Here is a 20,282-nt window from a genome sequence, read left to right as displayed (position 1 = left end):
TCCCGGAGGGCTGAGGGCTGTGTTGCAGAGAAGATTGTTGTCATTGTTGCAGCAACTATTGCTCTAGGACAGCAGTTTCAGAACGTGGTCAGAGAAACCCTGGGATCTCTGAGGTCCTCCCTTTTCCAATCACCTATCTGTATAAGGTCAGATTTCAACCAAAACACATCTCAGTAGATTGAATGCAGATGTAGGTATGAGAATCCAGCTCCCTTCTATCAAGAGATTTGCAAAAAATTAAAGTTTTTGTTTTAATTTTAATACAATAAATATTGACACAACCCATGTAAAGAAAATGCCTTGGAGTCCCCAACAATTTCTAAAAGTTGTAAGGGGGTTCTGAGATTGAAAGTTTGAGAACTGCTACTCTAAGCTACTCTTGGCCCCACTTTGTTCTTCCCGCTCATCTTGAGGGACCTCATAATACTCATTGCTTCAACTACCACGTCCAAGTTGGTGATTGTTGTGGGCAGTACATAAGCTTCTGTGTGCTGTTCTGCAAGCACCTGGGGATAAGGGAAATAAGATTGCCCCTGAGAATTGAACTGGATAAATCCATACACAGCAGATATGACCCACCATTCATGCATTCAACAAATATTTATTGAGCACATACTCTGTGCCATACACTCTTCCAAACACTGGGCTTACAAAACAGAAAATCCCTGAACATCCTACTGGGGTATACTGAGAGATGATAAAAGAGTATAATGGGGTCCGGTTTGGTGGTTCATGCCTGTATTCTCAGCACTTTGGGAGGCTGAGATGGGAGGATTGCTTGGGGCCAGGAGTATAACACTATCCTGGGCAACAGAGTGAGACCCTGTCTACAAAAAATTTAGGAAAAAAGAAAAAGAAATCAAAGTAATGTGACAAGAACTCTATGTATGCGTGAGTTTGTGTGTATATGCCTGTATTTTCTTTCTTTCTTCCATAAATTATTCCCCAGTAGCCATTCTGCTAGTAGCCCTCCTGGGAAGTGGTGTTTACAAATTTCATCTTGGTAAGGAGGCAGATATGATGTAAGACAAGTTCCAGCCATGGAGGTGGGGTAAGGAAGAGAGCAAGGAGAGCAGATCTTAGGATTTGCAGCTCAGGGACAAGAGCACAGCAGCATCTTTGCAGCACAGGTTGGCAACCATCCAGAGGAGAAAAGCATGGGCTATGAGCCACCATGAAGTCACCTAAGCACCACCCTTCAAACACCATCTTAAAGGAGGAAAAGACAAAGGGAGAGAAACAGCTCTAATGGGGAGTTATTAGCTGGAATGAGAACTTAAGTCCGAAGAATGAGATACTTTTATTGGTAATTTTAAGTTCCATTTCAAACATTTTATTTGCATGTCTGAGATGTAGTGTGATAAAATTTCAGTCTGGCTGCATTAACGTTTTATTGCTGCTGGACTGTGTCTGAAGCCTTGAGGCAGGGAACTCAGGCAAAAATGGCTCTATTAGACTCTTCCTTCCCATTCAATCTAAACCCAAGTGTTACCACCCAGCTGGCCACATGGGAGAAAGGAGACTGAAAAGAAGACCCCAGGAGGCAATGAAAACAGGATGCAGGTCTTTTTCTCCTGAAGGAAACAGTTCCCATCCTCTTTGCCACTTAGGCTACCCGGAAGGGAAAAGCAGAAGAGTGAAGAACTGGTCACTGATCACACGCAGCCTGAATTCAAGAAAGAAGACTGGGCTAGAGAGGGAAATAAAGGGCGGGTCTTTTTCTGAGGGTGCCAGAAAATTCTGGCCTTCTGAGAAGATGAAGAAAGACAACGCCTCTCATGCGGCCCCATCAGTGTCCCTGGAATGACTCATCAGATTAGGGGCTCCTTCTTGGAGTGGGAATGAAGATAAGGATCAAGGACGAAACTGGATGAATGCCTCTCCCATCATACCCAAACTCACAGCATCCCTAAAAGGCATTTTAAATGGAGAAATTGAGACTCAAGGTAGAGAAAATAAAGTGAAGTCATACTCTAGGAGCAGAGCCAGGTTTTGAACCCAGATTTGACTTGTTGCAAAGTATAGCCAGTTCTTGCCAAACCCCAAGCTTCCCCACTCCCACTCCCCATCAGAACCTGTTTGGTTTTTTTGAGACAGTCTCGCTCTATCACTTAGGCTGGAGTGCAGTGGTGGGATCACAACTCACTGCAGCCTCGAACTCCCAGGCTCAAGCGATCCTCTCACTTCAGCCTCTTAGGTAGCTGAGACTACAGGTACATGCCACCACACCCAGCTAATTTTTTTATTTTTTGTGGAGATGGGGTCTTGCCTTGTTGCCCAGGCTGGTCTTGAACTCCTGAGCTCCAGCAATCTGCCCACCTCAACCTCCCAAAGTATTAACGATTACAGGCGTGAGCCACCTGGCCCAGCCCAGAACCTGTTTTATTTAGTGGAGGCAATCTTTCTTGCATCTTGCAGTCTTGTGTCTTTTCCTACCCTGGGATATAAAGTGAAATTCCTTGTCTAGAAGAACCACGGCTGTAGCAATTATTCATCCATCCAGCAAATATTTATTGAGCGTGAGGGGTGAGGTCTGTCCTCAGTTCTGGGTCATGAAATCACTTTTATGATTATTTCAGTTTCCTGAAATGTGATAAGCAGCTAAATGGATCCAGCCATAGGAGGAGAACTGATTGAAAAGTGAGGAAGTAGAGGATGAGAGGACAAAGACCAAAATGTAAAAGCCCTAAAGTAGCTGAGGTTCCTCAATGAGGGTAGGACAGGAACTGTGTTGTTTACACAAAATGAGATGGTGTCAGTGAAGCTTTTCTTGGGGGTAGGGGAGAGTGTGTGCACATACTCCCTTTCTCCCTGACCGTTTTCTGTGCTGATGGAATCCTGTTCCATGGATAGATTGTGCTTTTATTTTTAAATTCATTTTTTGAAGCTGATTGGCAGTTTGTAATCTTTCCAACCTTTTCCTGAGCAATTCTAATCACCTTTCAACTTTTTTTGAGGTAATATACAAAGCAATCTAATTGTTGACATAAACCAATGTTGGCTATACGATTAACCCTAGCACAGAGTTGATTTATCTACTCTGGTTTATCCTTAGCAAAATTTAAATCCCAAACTACAACAGTTTCAAACTACTTTCCTTCAGCCTTCTATTAATGTAAGTTCAGGTAATATTAACTTAAATGTAGTTTGCATGATAAATCTGTTCTCTAAGATTACATAATGTTTTCCAAACCGAGTATGCTTAACTTTTAGATCATCTAGGAGAAAATAGAGCACAATAATAAATAGCAGGGGCCCTGAACTTCACCGTCTAGTTGAAGCCCCAGTGACTGCATTTATTAGCTCTGTGACCTTGGCAGAAGCATTGAACTTTTCTCTGCTTTTTCTTATATATAAAATGGGGATAATAAACAGCTTCTTTTCCAGAGTTGAGAGGGGAATCAATGAGTCAGTACTACTCAGTAGGAAATAAATGTAACTCAGTAAATGTCAGTTTATTTTTTATTTATTAATTTTTTTTCAGGCCAAGCATGGTGGCAGGCCAAGCATGGTGGCTGTAATCCCAGCACTTTGGGAGGCCAAGGTGGGTGGATCGCTTGAGACCAGAAATTCAAGACCAGCCTGGGCAACATACTGAGACCCTGTTTCTATTTTTAAAAAATTTATGAAAAAATTAAAATAATTTTTTTCTTTCTCTTTTTTTTTTTTTTTTTGAGACAGGGTCTTGCTCTGTAGCCCAGGTTGGAGTGCAGTGGCATGATCACGGCTGACTACAGCCTCGACCTCCTGGGCTTTAGTGATCCTCCCACCTCAGCCTCTCGAATAGCTGAGACTACAGGCATGAGCTGCCGTGCCCAGCCTAATGCCAGTTTTCACCATTATTAGTTTTTAAGTTTCTTTCCCTCTGTTGCCTTCTTTTTGAGCAATTAAAGCCATTTATTTCATTTAAAAAAACCTGATTAAAGAACTAATACTTATTGATTCTCTATTAATTATTGGTGAAAGATGCAGAGCAGACATAAAAAGATTAAACAATAAAAAACTACCCCTTAATCCTAGGCCTAAGAAATATAACCACTTTTAAAACAACTTTCAAGAAATCTGGCCGGACATTGTGGCTCATGCCTGTAATCCCAGCACTTTGGGACGCCAAGGTGGGCTGATCACTTGAGGTCAGGAGTTCGAAACCAGCCTGGCCAATGTGGCAAAACCCTGTCTCTACTAAAAATACAAAAATTAGCCGGGCATGGTGGCAGGCGCCTGTAATCCCAGCTACTCAGGAGGCTGAGGCAGGAGAATCGCTTGAACCTGGGAGGCAGAGGTTGCAGTAAGCTGAGATCTTACCACTGCACTCCAGCCTGGGTGACAGAGTGAGAGTCTGTCAAAAAAAAAAAAAAAAAAAAAGAGAGAAAATAAATCTATTTACTAGATTTTCTAAGAAATGTCTGAAATGTTGATTATTTGGATTTACAGAAAGAAAAAACTCATTTGTACCAATGTGCTATTTCTCTCCTCTCGACTGTTTCGGTAGGAATTTGTGTATGAGTAAACAAATTTCTAGTCATCACATAAAATTTTCTTTGCCAAGAAAGATTAATGAATCATCCTCAGTATCCACTCTTGTCTCCTCTGACACAGCCTCAGAGGAACCCACCATCATACTTTTCCATCTCCATGGCTTCACGTCCTCATTTGAAGAACAGGGACAGTGAGAACTTGATGGCACTTCTGGTCCATGTTTCTCACACAGGGACACAAAAGCCTAGGAAGAAGCCGTCATTGCTGGAGCTGGGATTAGAGGCCAATACACTTCCCCCACCTTTTTTTTTTTTTTTTTGAGATAGAGTCTTGCTCTGTCACTCAGTTTGGAGTGCAGTGGTGTGATCTTAGCTCACTGCAACCTCTGCCTCCCGGGTCAAGTGATTCTGCTGCCTCAGCCTCCCGAGTAGCTGGGATTACAGGCATGAGCCATCACACCTGGCTAATTTTTGAATTTTTAGTAGAAACAGGGTTTCACCATGTTGGCCAGGCTGGTCTCGAACTCCTGACCTCAAGTGATCTGCCCTCCTGGGTCTCCCAAAGTACTGGGATTACAGGCTGAGCCCCTGCTCCCAGCCAGGCTAGTCTGCTTCCCACCACACTGTGCAACCGTGCCAGGCTGAGCTCAGAGCATTCTGTCCTGCACCCAAATCTGGCTTCCTACTTCTAAAACCACCCTTATCTGAGAGGGTGGCTCTAAAAAGGAAGCAAGGCCAAGCTGTGAAAGGGCTTTGAAAGAGGAAGAGAGATATTCTGAAGCTGCAGGAAGGTTTACTCTTTGTGCTCAAAAGCATGCAGACCTAAAACAATGGTTCTTAGATCTGTCTTGTTGGTGGAAGCCCTCTTTGTAATTTGGAGTAGCTTACCTCCCAGGTCTGTGCAAGAGAAGGCTGTTCTTTAAAAATAAATCACAGCATAGCCTCTAAGGAAAAACCATCCTAAGGAAAAGGGTGGTTTTGAAAAATAGGTCGGCTTCAGGCTGGTGGGCCACTCCCTCTCAGAAGAAGCAGGGTGGGCGGAGAAGGCCTGAGGACTGAGGAAGAAGACAGCCCTCAAGGACTTTTACAGGAAAATAGTGTTACAGTCACCAAGCGAACACCTGCAGGAATACAGAAACAAGTACACAAGGTGTGCAGATTAATACCAGGTGGAAGGCAGACATAGCTACATTGGTGAATATGTCTTTGAAGGAAACCCTGGCTTGTTTGTGTTTTTTTTTTGTTCAGGAGGCTGAGGCAGGAGAATTACCTGAGGCCAGAAATTCAAGACCAGCCTGAGTGACTAGTGAAATCCTATCTCAAAAAAAAAAAGAACGTGAAATATTCAGGATCAAAAAGAAAAATGAAGCTGTGCGTGGTGGCTCATGCCTGGAATCCCAGCACTTTGGGAGGCCAAGGCGGGTGGATCACTTGAGGTCAGGAGTTTGAGACCAGCCTGGCCAACATGGTGAAACTCCATCTCTACTAAAAATGCAAAAATTAGTGGGGCCTAGTAGTGGGCACCTTTAATCTCAGCTTCTCTGGAGGGTGAGGCAGGGAGAATTGCTTGAATCTGGGAGGTGGAGGTTGCAGTGAGCCGAGATTGTGCCACTTCACTCCAGCCTGAGTGACCGAGCAAGACTCTGTCTCAAAAAAAAAAAAGGAAAGAAAAGAAAAGAAAAAAATTAGATACTTCCTTTATTGCTTCTATTTGATCTTTTCATATTGAGTTTTGTCTTTTTTTTTTTTTTTTTTTTGAGATGGAGTTTTGCTCTTGTTGCCCAGGCTAGAGTGTAATGGCGTAATCTCAGCTCACCACAACCTCTGCCTCCCAGGATTCTCCTGCCTTAGCCTCCCGAATAGCTGGGATTACAGGGATGTGCCAGCACACCCGGCTAATTTTGTATTTTTAGTAGAGATGGGGTTTCTCCATGTTGGTCAGGCTGGCCTTGAACTCCCGACCTCAGGTAATCCACCCACCTCCCAAAGTGCTGGGATTACAGGCATGAGCCACCATGCCCAGCTGTTTTGTCTTTTTAAAGAAAAAGTAGGCTGGACATGATGGCTCATGCCTGTAATCCTTGCACTTTGGGAGGCCGAGGCAGGAGGATTGCTTGAACACAGGAGTTTGAGACCAGTCTGGGCAACATAGAGAGACCCCCATCGCTACAAAAATATTAAAAAATTATCCAGGCGTGGTGTGCCTGTAGTCTCAGCTACTCAAGAGGCTGAGGTGGGAGGATTGCCTTAGCTGGGTATTCGAGGCTGCAGTGAGCCACAGAACTCTAGCCTAGGTGACAGAGTGAGATCCTGCCTCAAAAAAAAAAAAAAAAGTAACGACGCTCTAGTGTGTTTACATTTGGATGAGACAAAATTAAATAAGATCAAATATGCAAAGTGCTTGTCTTATATAGGCTTTTTTTTTTTTTTTTTTTGAGACAGGGTCTAACTCTGTCACCCAGGCTGGAGTGCACTGGTGTGATCATAGCTCACTGCAGCCTCAAACTCCTGGGCTCAAGCAGTCCTCCCACTTCAGCCTCTGAAGTAGCTAGGATTACACATGAGCCAACACACCTGGCTGATCTTTTTATGTTTTGCAGAGCCAGGGTCTCACAATATTGCCCAGGCTGATCTCAAAGTCTTGGCCTCAAGTGATCTTGCCACTTCAGCATCCATTGGTTCAACACTATGAACTGATTTTATCTGTGCAGTGGATAGGAAGAACCCATTGGATGATTACAGTTATAAGTCCCTTCTGACAGATGAGAAAACAAAAAGGCAGAGAGGTTAAACAATTTGTCCAAGGCCAATAATTAGTACTACATGATCCCAAATCTATCAGATCCATTTTAACCCACTATGATCAGGCTTTCAGCCCCGCCGACCACTCCACCAAAACCACTTTTTCAGTGACTTCTCCATTGCCAAATCCTATTATCAATTTTCAGTCCTATCTTACTCCACCTGTCAGCAGCATTTGACACAATTGATCACTTCCTGTTTCTTAAAACCTTTTTTTATTCTATCTGGTTTCCGGCACTCCACCCTGTCCTTCCTCTCCTGTATCTCTCCAAGTCTCCTTTGACTAATTCTTCCCATTGTCCTGAGCATCTCAGGGTTCAGTCCTTGGATATCTCTGTCCATATCCATTCCTTGGATGCTCTTGATTTAAACACCCACTCCCCACCTCCAAACTTATTCCTTCTTGAATGTTCCCCATTCCAGTGGCTCGGGGCTAAACCTTAAGGTAATCCTTTAATGTTTTTCTCTCCCATTTCACACCTAATCCATCAGTAAATCCTATGAGATATATATGTGAGTGTTTATATATATATATATATCTGAAATTATTATATATATATAAAATCTCAAATATGACCATTTCTCCCTGCCTTCATTGCTACTACCAAGTTCAACTCCCACCTAACACTGCAGAAGCCACCTAACTGGCTTCCCTTTGCCCTGCCTTGCCCCTCTACATTTAGTTGCCCACATGGCACCGAAGTTTTTTTTTTTTAATTATACTTTAAGTTCTAGGGCACATGTGCACAACGTGCAGGTTTGTTGCGTGTGTATACATGTGCCATGTTGGTGTGCTGCACCCATTAACTCGTCATTTACATTAGGTATATCTCCTAATGCTATCCCTCCACCCTCCCCCCACCCCACAGCAGGCCCCGGTGTGTGATGTTCCCCTTCCTGTGTCCAGGTGTTCTCATTGTTCAATTCCTACCTATGAGTGAGAACATGGGGTGTTTGCAAAGTGATTTTTTAAAATGAGAATCAGATCCTGTCACTGGTCTGCTCAGAAGCTTCCAACAGCTTTCTATCTTGTGGAGAAAAATCCCAAGTGCTTACCATGATCCCTGACTACCTCTCCGATCACTCTCACTCCCTCTCTTGCCCCTCCCTACGCACTAGCCTTGCTTTTCCTTGGTCATGCCAAGCTGGCCTGGTCTAAGGGCCTCTCTTGCTGGAATCTGTCTGAAACGCACTCCCCAGACCTCAGCAGGGCTCACTCCTACACTAAATTCAAGGATCCTGTCAAAGGCTGCCTCACATATCCTCTGAAATGACACTCCCACCCCTCTCTATTCCTTTACAGTGATATGACTTATTTTCTTCATAGCTCTTATCACTACTTGTCTTTTTTGTTCACTGCTGTATCATCAGTGTTTATTATAAAACAGGACACATAGTATGCCAGGCGCTGTTCTAGGCTCTGGAAATATGGAAATGAATGAAACAAAGTTCCTGCCTTGATAGAGTTTATGTTTCATGAGATGCCACAAAAATAAACAAACATGTAGCACACCTGATGGTGGTAAGCTCTTTTTTCTTTCTTTTTTTTTTTGTTCAGACAGGGCCTCACTCTGTCGCTCAGGCTGGAGTGCAGTGGTGTGATCATGGATGGCTCACTGTAGCCTCCCTGGGCTCAGGTAATCCTCCTGTCTCAGCCTTCCAAGTAGCTGGGACTACAGGCACATGCCACCACACCTGGCAAATTTTTTGTACTTTTTGTAGAGACTGGGTTTTGCCATGTTGCCCAGGCTGGTCTCAAACCCCTGAGCTCAGGTGATCCACCCGCCTCGGCCTTCCAAAGTGCTGGGATTACAGGCATGAGCCACCATGCTAGGCCCTGATGGTGGTAAGTTCTATAGAGAAAAATAAAGCAGGGCAAGGGGGATTGGGAGTGCGAGGACAGAGGTTTTGGATTTTGCTGTTTTGAATACAGTGGTCAAGTAAAGTCTCACTCATAAGGCAAGGTTTGAGTTGAGACCTCAACAAAATGAGGGGGAAAGTCGTAACAATATCTGGGGGAAAGAATGGTTCAAACAAAAGGAAGGGCAAGTACAAAGAACCTAAGGCAGGAATGTGTATGGCTTGTTGGAAGAGCAGCAAGGAAACCCGTGTGGCTGAACAGAATATTTAAGAGGGAGAATCAGAAGATGGTGACCCAAGGCCAGGCACAGTGGCTCACCCTGTAATCTCAGCACATTAGGAGGCCGAGGTGGGTGGATCACCTGAGGTCGGGAGTCCAAGACCAGCCTGGCCAACATGGCGAAACCTCATCTCTACTAAAAATACAAAAATTACCCGGTGTGGTGGCACGTGCCTGTAATCCCAGCTACTGGGGAGGCTGAGGCAGGAAAATCGCTTGAACCCGGGAGGTGGAGGTTGCAGTGAGCTGAGATTGCTCCACTACACTCCAGCCTGGGCAACAGAGCCAGACTTCATCTTAAAAAAGAAAAAAATTTAAAGAAGAAGATGGTGACACAGAGGTAAGAAGGGGCAAGAGTGTAGGGCCTGTAGTTTATGTAATGACTTTGTTGCAAAGTTTTTCTTTGAGATAGGAAACTGTTGGAGTGTTGGAGTGTTTTAAGCAGAGGAGGGGCATGATATGCTTGCATTTAAAAAGGACTATTCTGGCTAGGCATGGTGGTTCATGTCTGTAACTCCAGAGCTTTGGGAGGCTGAGGCAGGAGGATTGCTTGAGGCCGTGAGTTCGAGACCAGCCTGGGCAACATAGGGAGACCTCGTCAGTCTCAAAAAAAACGAAAAAGAGAAAGCCAGGTATGGTGGCATGCACCCCTGTATTCATACCTACTGAGGAGGCTGTGGTGGGAGGATCGCTTGAGCCCAGGAGTTCAAGGCTGCAGTGATTTGTAATTATACCACTGCACTCCAGCTTGGGTGACAGACTGAGACTGTACCTCTGGAAAAACATTAAATAAATAAATAAATAAATAAAAAGGACCACTCTGGTTGCCATGTTAAAATGAGATTATAGAGGGGCAAGGGTGGGAGCAAAGAGACCAGTTGGGAGTCTGATGCAGTAATGCAGGCAGAAGGTAATGAAATCGTGATCCCCAGTGGTAATGATAATGGTGGCAAGAAGTGGTGAAATTCAGGATGTATTCTGTATTGAGCTAACAGACTTTATCAATGGATTGAACATAAAAAATGAGAGAAAGGGAGGAGTCAAGGATAAAACCAGTTTTTGGCTGGGGAACTGGTAAGATGCAGTTGCCATTTACTAAGATGAGGAAGAATACAGGAGTGTGGAGACAAAAGTGATTCCATCTTGGAGGTTAATCTGCCATGTTGACTTCTGATTAGCCCTGGTCCTGTGAATGCCTCCTGGTTTCTACTTTATTTACTGTCCCAAGTGTAAAAACAAAGCAACCTTGATGTTGTCACACACATTAGAGGCTATGATGCATATAGCATTCTTGCCTGTTCTGGAGGATTGCCTTTCATTGTCTTGGTGGAGGGAGCATGTACACCCTTACCCTATGGTACATAAGCCCTGGGTCTGGGGGTAACAATGCAGAGATCTACCTGTCTTGTGGCCTCCCAAGACCGTGCCTCCATCTGTAAGTTCTTCCAGTAAAACACCCTATACTGACCTACATCTGCCTTGTTTTTGGGTTTCTTGGCTCCTTAGGCATTTGAGGCTGCTTTGCATATATGGCCCTTTCACAGAACAAGGAGGCACAGATTTAGGGGCTGGGGAATCAGGCATTTTCTTTCAGACATCTACATTTAACATGCCTAATAAATATACATTGGTGATATCACTCAGGCATCTAAATATATGATTGGAGTAGGTTCAACAGAGAATGGAAGAAAAAGAATTGGAGACAGCACATATAGACAATGCTTTCAAGTTTTGTGTAAAGAGAGGCAGATAAGGTGGCAGGCAGAAGGGACACGTGGGGTTGAGAGATAGACAACGTCATATGTAAGATGAAGGTATCTTTTGGGAGGCGGAGCTTGCAGTGAGCCGAGATCGCGCCACTGCCCTCCAGTCTGGACAACAGAGAGAGACTCCGTCTCAAAAAAAAAAAAAAAGAAAGAAAAAGATGAGGGTATTTTAGAGTATGTTGATAGGCTGATTGAAATGATTTAGTAGAGAGTAAAATTTGACTGTGCAGAACAGAGGGATAATTTCTGAGGTAATTATCTTTGAGTAGGCAAGAGAATATTGGATTTAGTACAAAGTGGAGACGATGACCTTGGACAGGAGCTTAGTTTATCCATGACAACACTCATGGGAAGGCAGAGAAAATGGTAAATGTGGTAAAGGGAGCATGTAGAAGACTATTTTTCTGGTTGCATCCTCTTCTTAGGGAAATGGGAGGTAGGGTCATCAACTGTGTAAGATTTAAGGTGAGAAGAGAAGGTGCAAAAAAGTGAACGATTTAGGGAAATGCAGGATTGTCAGGCAGCCCTAAGGGCACACCTAAGGATAGTGGTCATAATTTAATGTGAGCCACTTCATATGGTTAATTGTTTTCCTCCAGCCATGTTTAAAGAGGAGCAGGTGTGATATGGTTTGACTGTGTCCCCACTCATATGGTTTGGCTGTAGTCCCCATAATCCCCACATGTTGTGGGAGGGACCTGGTGGGAGGTAATTATGGGGACCTCCATGTTGTTCTCATGATAGTGAGTGAGTTCTCATAAGACCTGATGGTTTTATAAGGGGCTTTTCTCCCCCTTTGCTCTGTACTTCTCCTTGCTGCCACCAGGTGAAGAAGGACATGTTTGCCTCCCCTTCTGCCATGATTGTAATTTTCCTGAGGCCTCCCTAGCCCTGTGGAACTGTGAGTCCTTTAAACCTCTTTTTCTTCATAAATTACCCAGTCTTGGGTATGTCTTTATTAGCTGCATGAGAACAGACTAATACAGTAAATTGGTACCAGGAGTGGGGTGCTGCTGTAAAGTTACCCAAAAATGTGGAAGCAGCTTTGGAACTGGGTAACAGGCAGAGGTTGGAACAGTTTGGAGGTCTCAGAAGAAGACAGAAAAATGTGGGAAAGTTTGGAACTTCCTAGAGATTTGTTGAATGGTTTTGACCAAAGTGCTGATAGTGATATGGACAATAAAGTCCAGGCTGAGGTGGTCTCAGATGGAGATGAGAAACTTGTTGGGTACTGGAGCAAAGGTGACTCTTGTTATGCTTTAGCAAAGAGACTGCTGGCATTTTGCCCCTGCCCTAGAGATCTGTAGTACTTTGAACTTGAGAAAGATGATTTAGTGTGTCTGGTTGAATAAATTTCTAACCAGGGCCCAAGGGCTCTTTAGTCAGTGGGTGACGGATCCTGCCAGGACTGGGTCTTTCCCTTCAAGGCAGTAGTTTCCCTTCAGTCCCAGAGTGTGTCTAGACATGTTGTCTGGGAACTAGGGCTTGAAATAGGGCCTCATGACTCTGACCAGTGCCCTATCCTACTGTGGCTGAGCTGGTATACAAGATGAAAGACAAAGTCATCCTTTTCTTCCCTCTCCTCTTGTCAAGCAGAAGGAAAAGTTCTCTTCTGGAGCTGTGAGCTGCACTGCCTGGCGTTGGGGGAGGGGTGGCATAAGCACTCCTTTAGCTGCCCTGGCTGATGTCTCATTGGGGCATGTGCTCTCCAAGTCCACTAGTTCCGAGCCCAGCACAGCACTAGGGCTTGAAGTCCTTGCAGCCTAGACTGTCATTCAAGTTGATTTAGGGCTCCAGAGCACTTCAGCCTGTAGTGTGAGGCTCGCCTGAACTCAAGTTCCAACCACTGGGATGGGCGATTTCCCCTCTGGCCAGGGCTGGTCTGAATGCTGCCTCTGTGGGTGAGTGTCAGCTGAATTCATTCTGGTTTTTCTTTTTGTCGTGACAGGGCATCACTGAGTTCAATGCAAAATCTCACAATGCTGGGCTTTCTGTCTCCCAAGCACACATTTCTCTGTGCCACGCAACAGCTGCTGTGGGGGTGCAGGAGGGGATGAGGAGTGGGTGGTGTTGGCAATTCAGGGCTGTCTTTTATACCCTCTTCAGTGCCTCTTTCAGTGAGATGAAGTTAAAGCCAGGTACTGTGAGTGCTCACCTGATTTTTGGTTATGATGGTGTTTTTGCCCAGGCTGGAGTGCAGTGAGTGGCACGATCTCAACTCACTGCAAGCTCCGCCTCTCAGGTTCATGCCATTCTCCTGCCTCAGCCTCCCGAGTAGCCGGGGCTACAGGTGCCTGCCACCATGCCCGGCTAATTTTTTGTATTTTTTAGTAGAAACGGGGTTTCACCATGTTAGCCAGGATGATCTCGATCTCCTGACCTTGTGATCTGCCTGCCTTGGCCTCCCAAAGTGCTGGGATTACAGGCACAAGCCACCATGCCCGGCCAATGATGGTGCTTTTTTATGCAGATAGTTATTAAATTTGGTCTTCCTGCGGCAGGGGATAAGTGGTGGGGACTTTTATTCCGCCATCTTGCTTCATCCCCCAGTTACAGACTTTTTGTGGCCTATCATTTCCTCTTGAAATTATCATCTATTGAAAAACTGAAATAAAAAGCTCAAAAATGAATTCTTATTGTGGTGATGATTGTGCAACTCTGTAAATGTACTTAAAATTATTGATTGTGCACTTCAAATGGGTGAATTTCATGGAATGTAAAAAACCACAAAAACTTTAAAAAACTGAATTTATATTTATTAAATACTATAATGACATATTTGAAATGTAAAGTCAAGGTCTAGCTTAAAGTAGTGCTCAGTGTTGATGTTTTTAAATAATTAAGTAACCTACCAGAGCGTAGTTCTAATAAAAGGAAAATCCACTGGAAAAGAACTAGGTCACTCATTATGTGTTTCTAGTACTCGTTAATATGAAACAGAAGTGAAACTGCATCATTGCCCGGGATTACTGGAGTTTGCATAAGGCTCCAGGAAATTCCTTACTTGCAACACTCCTTGGCCAGCACTGTATCTGCCTTGTCCTTTCTGATAAAGTCCACCCCATGTTGTCTATGTACTTGTCCTTAATCTTTCTTTGCTTGTCAGTTGGCTGGATATGCTCTACTGCTAGGAGTGTAACCATTTTTAGTCCTGACGTAGGAAGACAGCTAGAAGATAGTAGTAAATTTTGCTGACAGGAAAAAGGCCAAGTTGGAACTCGCATGCATGTAAATCATCCTGCTAGTTAGTCATCGTTCTCACCAATAACACTACGGATCTGGAGTGTGACTTGAACAGAGCGGCTATGTGAATACTCAGCTGGCCTGGTTCCTGTGGACTTTGGAAAGCCCTTAGTTGGGACCAGAGTGTTCTGAGGTGGGGCGTGCTGAGTCATGTCTTCGCAGCTGCTCTTCTGTAATAATTATTCCTGACAGTGACCAGTCACTGAACATTCCAGGCTTACGCCTGTGTTACTAGACTTTTTATGTTTATTGCCAAACTGAAATGCTGAAAACACCCAGCAGTGGTAGGTACACTGCAAGTCTCCAGTCAGAAGGCCTCCATTCCGGGATGATTAATATCACGTGCCAGTCCTGTTGCTCTGCTTCTCCTCCCAGGATGCTCCAAGCTCCCAGCTGCACTCCCAGCCCATCCAGGCTGGACACCGGGCACCTTCCTGTCTCAGCTCACATTTCGCCTTCCTGAAGATCTGAGACAGTCTCTTCCAACTTCACGCACTGGCTCTGCCACTTACCAACTGTGTGACTTACGGATGGTGGTTTGGCAGTAGATGGTCAACACAGATGATTATCTTTCCTGGCTGTTCTAGAGTAACAATACCATCACTGTCCTCTGATTGGAATTTGCTTCATAATTTAGCATTTAACCTTAAACTCTTGTACCTTTGCCCGCTATTTCGTGTGGTGTTTATTTTGTTTCCTTAGCCTAAAACCTCCCTGGGAAGACAGAAAAGGCTTTATTTTCTTTTGGGATCCTTTTAGAATGTCTTCTCCATTCACAGAGCAAGCTTATGCAGGCTTTGAATATGTCACAGTTGGTGGGCAGTTTAGTTTGTTGACACCACTGTTTTCAGTTCCATTAGGTTGGGGCAATAGGATCAGATCAGGTAATGAGGGTGTCAGGGCATTGGGACTGAGTTGAACCCAACGGACCATGGCTGACTGTGATGTGGAGGTTGTCTCATTGCATCAGAAGAGTTCAGTTTTTCAGAAAGTGGAAAGCCCTCATTTACACCATCAGTCAAAACAGAGGGCTTCTCTTACAGCCTAATACATGAAATGTCTATTTCTCTTCTTCATTACAGACACCCAGTTGCCCTTGCCAGAAACTTGAGTCATTCTTAACGCTTCCCTCTTGACTTCCCTCATTGCCCAAGCTGAGAGTGTCAGCAAGATCCAGTAGACTCAACCTCTCTGTGTCTCTGCACTCTGGCCCTCCTCTCTATGCCCTCCCCGAGGCTTTAGTTCCGGCTTCCATCATGTCTTATCGGCATCTTTATAATAACCTCACAGCAGGTCTCCCTGTCGTTCAATTTACTTCTCTGTCATTTACCTCCAAAATTCTGCTGCCATTATCTTTCTTAAACAACAGTCTGATCATTGCCACTCATATATATATATATATATATATATATATTTTTTTTTTTTTTTGAGGCAGTCTTTTTCTGTTGTCCACGCTGGAGTGCAGTGGCACATTCTGGGCTCACCACAAACTCTGCCTCCCAGGTTCAAGTGATTCAAATACTGGGATTACAGGTGTGAGCCACCACACCTGGTCAGATTGGCATGTTGCCAAAAAATCATTCTGACTACAATACGGGGAATAAATTGAAGAGGGAAAACTAAATTCTAGGAATTTTTTTTTTTTGAGACAAGAGTCTTGCTCTGTCACCCAGGCTGGAGTGCAGTGGCGTGATCTCAACTCACTGCAACTGCCACCTCCCTGGTTCAAGGGATTCTCCTGCCTCAGCCTCCCGAGTAGCTGGGACTACAGGCACCCGCCATCACGCCCGGCTTTTTTGTATTTTTAGTAGAGGCGAGGTTTCACCATGTTGGCTAGGATGGTCTCGATTTCTTGACCTCGTGATCCACCCGCTTCAGCTTCCCAAAGTGCTGGGATTACAGGTGTGAGCCACCACACCCGGAGAGTCTAGGATCTTATAATTACATTTGTAGCAGCCCTGCTTCCTTAGTACAGACCTATACTTGACACATAGCTGATTGTCACTTTGTATAATTTCACCTTAATTTGCTGTGCCAAAGCAGGTAACATTGTTTTACAGGTTTTGGAAAGAAAAAGGCAAAATGACATAAACAATTGTTCAATTATTTAACGTTATTAGGGCATGGAGTATTTAGCTGCCAGTTTATTTGTCTGATGCTTTAGAAAGTCCCCTGCTTTCCTGTGCTGGAAATTCCCACGGGTAGACAGTTCAGGGAACCAATTCCAATTCTCTCCTCATGGACTTCCTCCTTCTCTTGGTTTCAGATCCACTTCTATATAAGTGGATCTGAAGATTTGCCATTTATATGGGAATTTACTATTCTAAAAAAGTATTTCAAAACAGTAGAGAAAAGATGAAGTATTCAATAAATAGCATCAAGATAATTGTCTAGTCATTTGGAAAATAAAATAAAATAAAATTCCTACCTCACACTAAGATCCTATGTTTGTGATCTTGGAGTTAGAGAAAGCCTTAAATAAAACACAAAAAGGAAAAACCATAAAGTAATGAGTAGGTAGGAAATATTTTATATGTAGGTATATGTGGATATAGATATTTACATAGATATTTATTACATAAAATACATAGAAAGACTACTAACGATGAAAAAAGGCAAACACTACATAGAAAAAAAAGGGACAAACAATATGAAAATGTAATTCTATAAATAGATGTCCAGGCCAGGTGCAGTGGCTCATGCCTGTAATCCCAGCACTTTGGGAGGCTAAGGCAAGCAGATCACCTGTGGTCAGGAGTTTGAGACCAGCCTGGCTAACATGGTGAAACCCCGTCTCTCCTAAAAATACAAAAATTAGCTGGGCGTGGTGGTGTGTGCCTGTAATTCCAGCTACTCAGGAGGCTGAGGCAAGAGAATCGCTTGAACCTGGGAGGTGGAGGTTGCAGTGAGCTGAGATCGTACCACTGCACTCCAACCTGGGTGACAGAGCAAGACTCTGTTTCAAAAAAAATAAAAAAAAGATGTTCAATTTTATTAGCAATTATGCAAATAAGAATCCACAGATATACATATATCCACACACATGTCAAGGTACAGGAAATGGGTAGCCTCATTCACTGCCAGAGGGAGAATAAACTGTTACAGGCACTTCTACAGCAACTTGGCAGTACTTGTAAAATTAAAATAGATCTAGGATATGACCCAGCTATCCTACTTCTCAGTGTTTAGTATGGAGAAATGTTCAGACTTATGCCCAAAGAGACATGTACAAGGATATTTATCTCTGCATTGGTTGCAAAATGAGAAAGTGGAAGCAACCTAAATACCCATCAATAAGAGAATGCTAAGTAAACTAGAGTCTATCCATGCTATGGAATACTCTACTACAATTTAAAAGAATAAGGCATACCTGGCCGGGCACGGTGGCTCACGCCTGTAATCCCAGCAATTTGGGAGGCCGAGGCAGGCGGATCACCAGAGGTCAGGAGTTCAAGACCAGCCTGGACAACATGGTGAAACCCCGTCTCTACTAAAAATACAAAACGTATCCAGGCATAGTGGTGGGTGCCTGTAATTCCAGCTACTCAGGAGGATGAGGCAGGAGAATTGCTTGAACCCAGGAGGCGGAGGTTGCAGTGAGCCAAGATCGTGCCACTGCCCCCTCCAGCCTGGGCAACAAGCGCGAAACTTCGTCTAAAAAAAAAAAAAAAAGGCCGGGTGCGGTGGTTCATGCCTGTAATCCCAACACTTTGGGAGGCTGAGGTGGGCGAATCACGAGGTCAGGAGTTCAAGACCAGCCTGGCCAACACGGTGAAACCCCGTCTCTACTAAAAATAGAAAAACTAGCCAGGAGTGGTGGTGCATGCCTGTAGTCCTAGCTACTCAGGAGGCTGAGGCAGGAGAATTGCTTGAACCTGGGAAGCAGAGGTTGCAGTGAGCCGAGATCACGCCACTGCATTCCAGCCTGGGTGACAGAGCGAGACTCTGTCTCAAAAGAAAGAAAAAAAAAAGAATAAGACATACCTATATGGACTGGCATGGAAAGCTCTCAAGTGTGAAAAAAGCAAGATATGAAATAAAATACAGTATGATAAAATAAAAATAAAAAACACAAATAAAATCCATACATAAAAACAAAAAATATATATTTCTATAAAGAAACAGCCTGGAAGAATGAAGAGCTACTCATTTTGGGGGGAGGGTAAAGGATTAGACTTGCTTATCAAAGGAGAATTTAACTTTATATGTAACATTTGATTTTTTAAATAATGAGAAGGAATTATTTCTTGTGTAATCAAACTTTTTGTTTTTTTTTTTGAGACAGAGTCTCACTCTGTCACCCAGGCTGGAGTAAGGTGGCCCGATCTTGGCTCACTGCAACCTCTGCCTCCTGGGTTCAAGTGATTCTCCAGGCCCAGCCTCCCTAGGAAATGGGATTACAGGCAGGCACCACCGGGCCTGGCTAATTTTTTTTTTTTTTTTCTTTTAGTAGAGACAGAGTTTTACCATGTTGGCCAGGCTGGTCTCGAACTCCTGACCTCAGGCAATCCACTCACCTCAGCCTCCCAAAGTGCTGGGATTACAGGCATGAGCCACCTTGCCTGGCCCAAACTTTTAAAAAATATCTTCTTTAAATGCCACGTATAAGAAAAACATAAACACAATTTTTGTTAGGCATAAACAAAACATCTTTTTATTAAACAGCTTTGTTGAGATATAATTCACAAACTATATAACTTATTCATTTAAACTGTGCAATTCAGATGTTTTTAGTATATTTACAGAGGTGTGCAACCATCCCCACAATCTAATTTTAGAACATTTTCATCACCCCCAAAAGAAACAGTCACTTCTTATCCATCACTCCCACCCCCCAGACAATGATGAAACTGTCTCTATAGATTTTTTTTCCTGGAAATTTCATATAAGTAGAATCATACAGTATGCATTGTTTTAAAAGTTTATTTGTTTGTTTTAGAGATGCAGGTTTCCCTGTGTTGCCCAGGCTTGACTCAAACTCCTGGACTCAAGAGATCTTTCTGCCTTGGCCTTCCAAGTTGCAGGGATTACAGGTGCTCAGCCACTGTGCCCAGCTAATAGGTGTTTTTTTGTGGCTGGTTTTGTTCACTTAGCATAATGTTTTCAAGGTTCAGTGATGGTTTAGCATGTATCAGCACTTTATTCTTTTTTACATAACATTCCACTGTATGGATGTATGGATTCCACTGGATGGCTATACATTATATTGTATGGATATAACGTTCCATTGTAGGAATATACCACATTTTGTTTGTCCATTGATCAATTAATGAACATTTGGGATATTTCCATTTTTGGCTATTATGAATAATGCTGCTGTGAACATTTGTGTACAAGTTTTTGTGTGGACGTATGTTCTTGTTTCTTTTGAGCATATACCTAGGAATGAAATTGCTTGGTCATGTTAATGCTATGTTTAACATCGTGAGGAACTACCAAACCGTTTTCCCAAGTGACTGAACCATTTCACATTCCCACCACATGCTTTGTCTTTTGAAAATTGCACTATGGGTTAATGTATGAGAGGCAATTGCTGTTTCATTTAAACTACATCAAAAAGTAGTTTAACCCGTATTCATAATATAGCCCATAGTGCAATTTTTGAGGTTAAAGATACATGTGTGTATGGTAATATATTTAAAATATACTAAAAGTAGTATGTACATAATATATACTGTTTATGTATACTATAAAATTTATAGTAAAAAGCAGAACCCTGGGTGAGTACTATGTTGGAAATCCCCAAGGACTGGGGAGGGGAGGGGTAGGTAAGAGCAAGGGTCTGGCAGGCATTGGGTAGAGCAATCTGAAAAGACGAGCAGGGTGACTCAAGTCGATAATGCAAGCTTCTAC

General features: G+C 43.5%; 1 pseudogene; it reads left to right on the top strand.

The window, feature by feature from the left end:
- Nucleotides 1-4,897: 4,897 nt before the first annotated feature.
- Nucleotides 4,898-20,282, top strand: part of LOC129534365 (uncharacterized) — a 53,393-nt pseudogene continuing 38,008 nt past the window's right edge.

This window comes from Gorilla gorilla, chromosome 5, assembly GCF_029281585.2.
Source record: "Gorilla gorilla gorilla isolate KB3781 chromosome 5, NHGRI_mGorGor1-v2.1_pri, whole genome shotgun sequence".
NCBI classification, from domain to species: Eukaryota; Metazoa; Chordata; class Mammalia; order Primates; family Hominidae; genus Gorilla; species Gorilla gorilla.
Note: the sequence above shows the minus strand (reverse complement) of the source record. Positions and strands in the feature narration are given on the sequence as shown.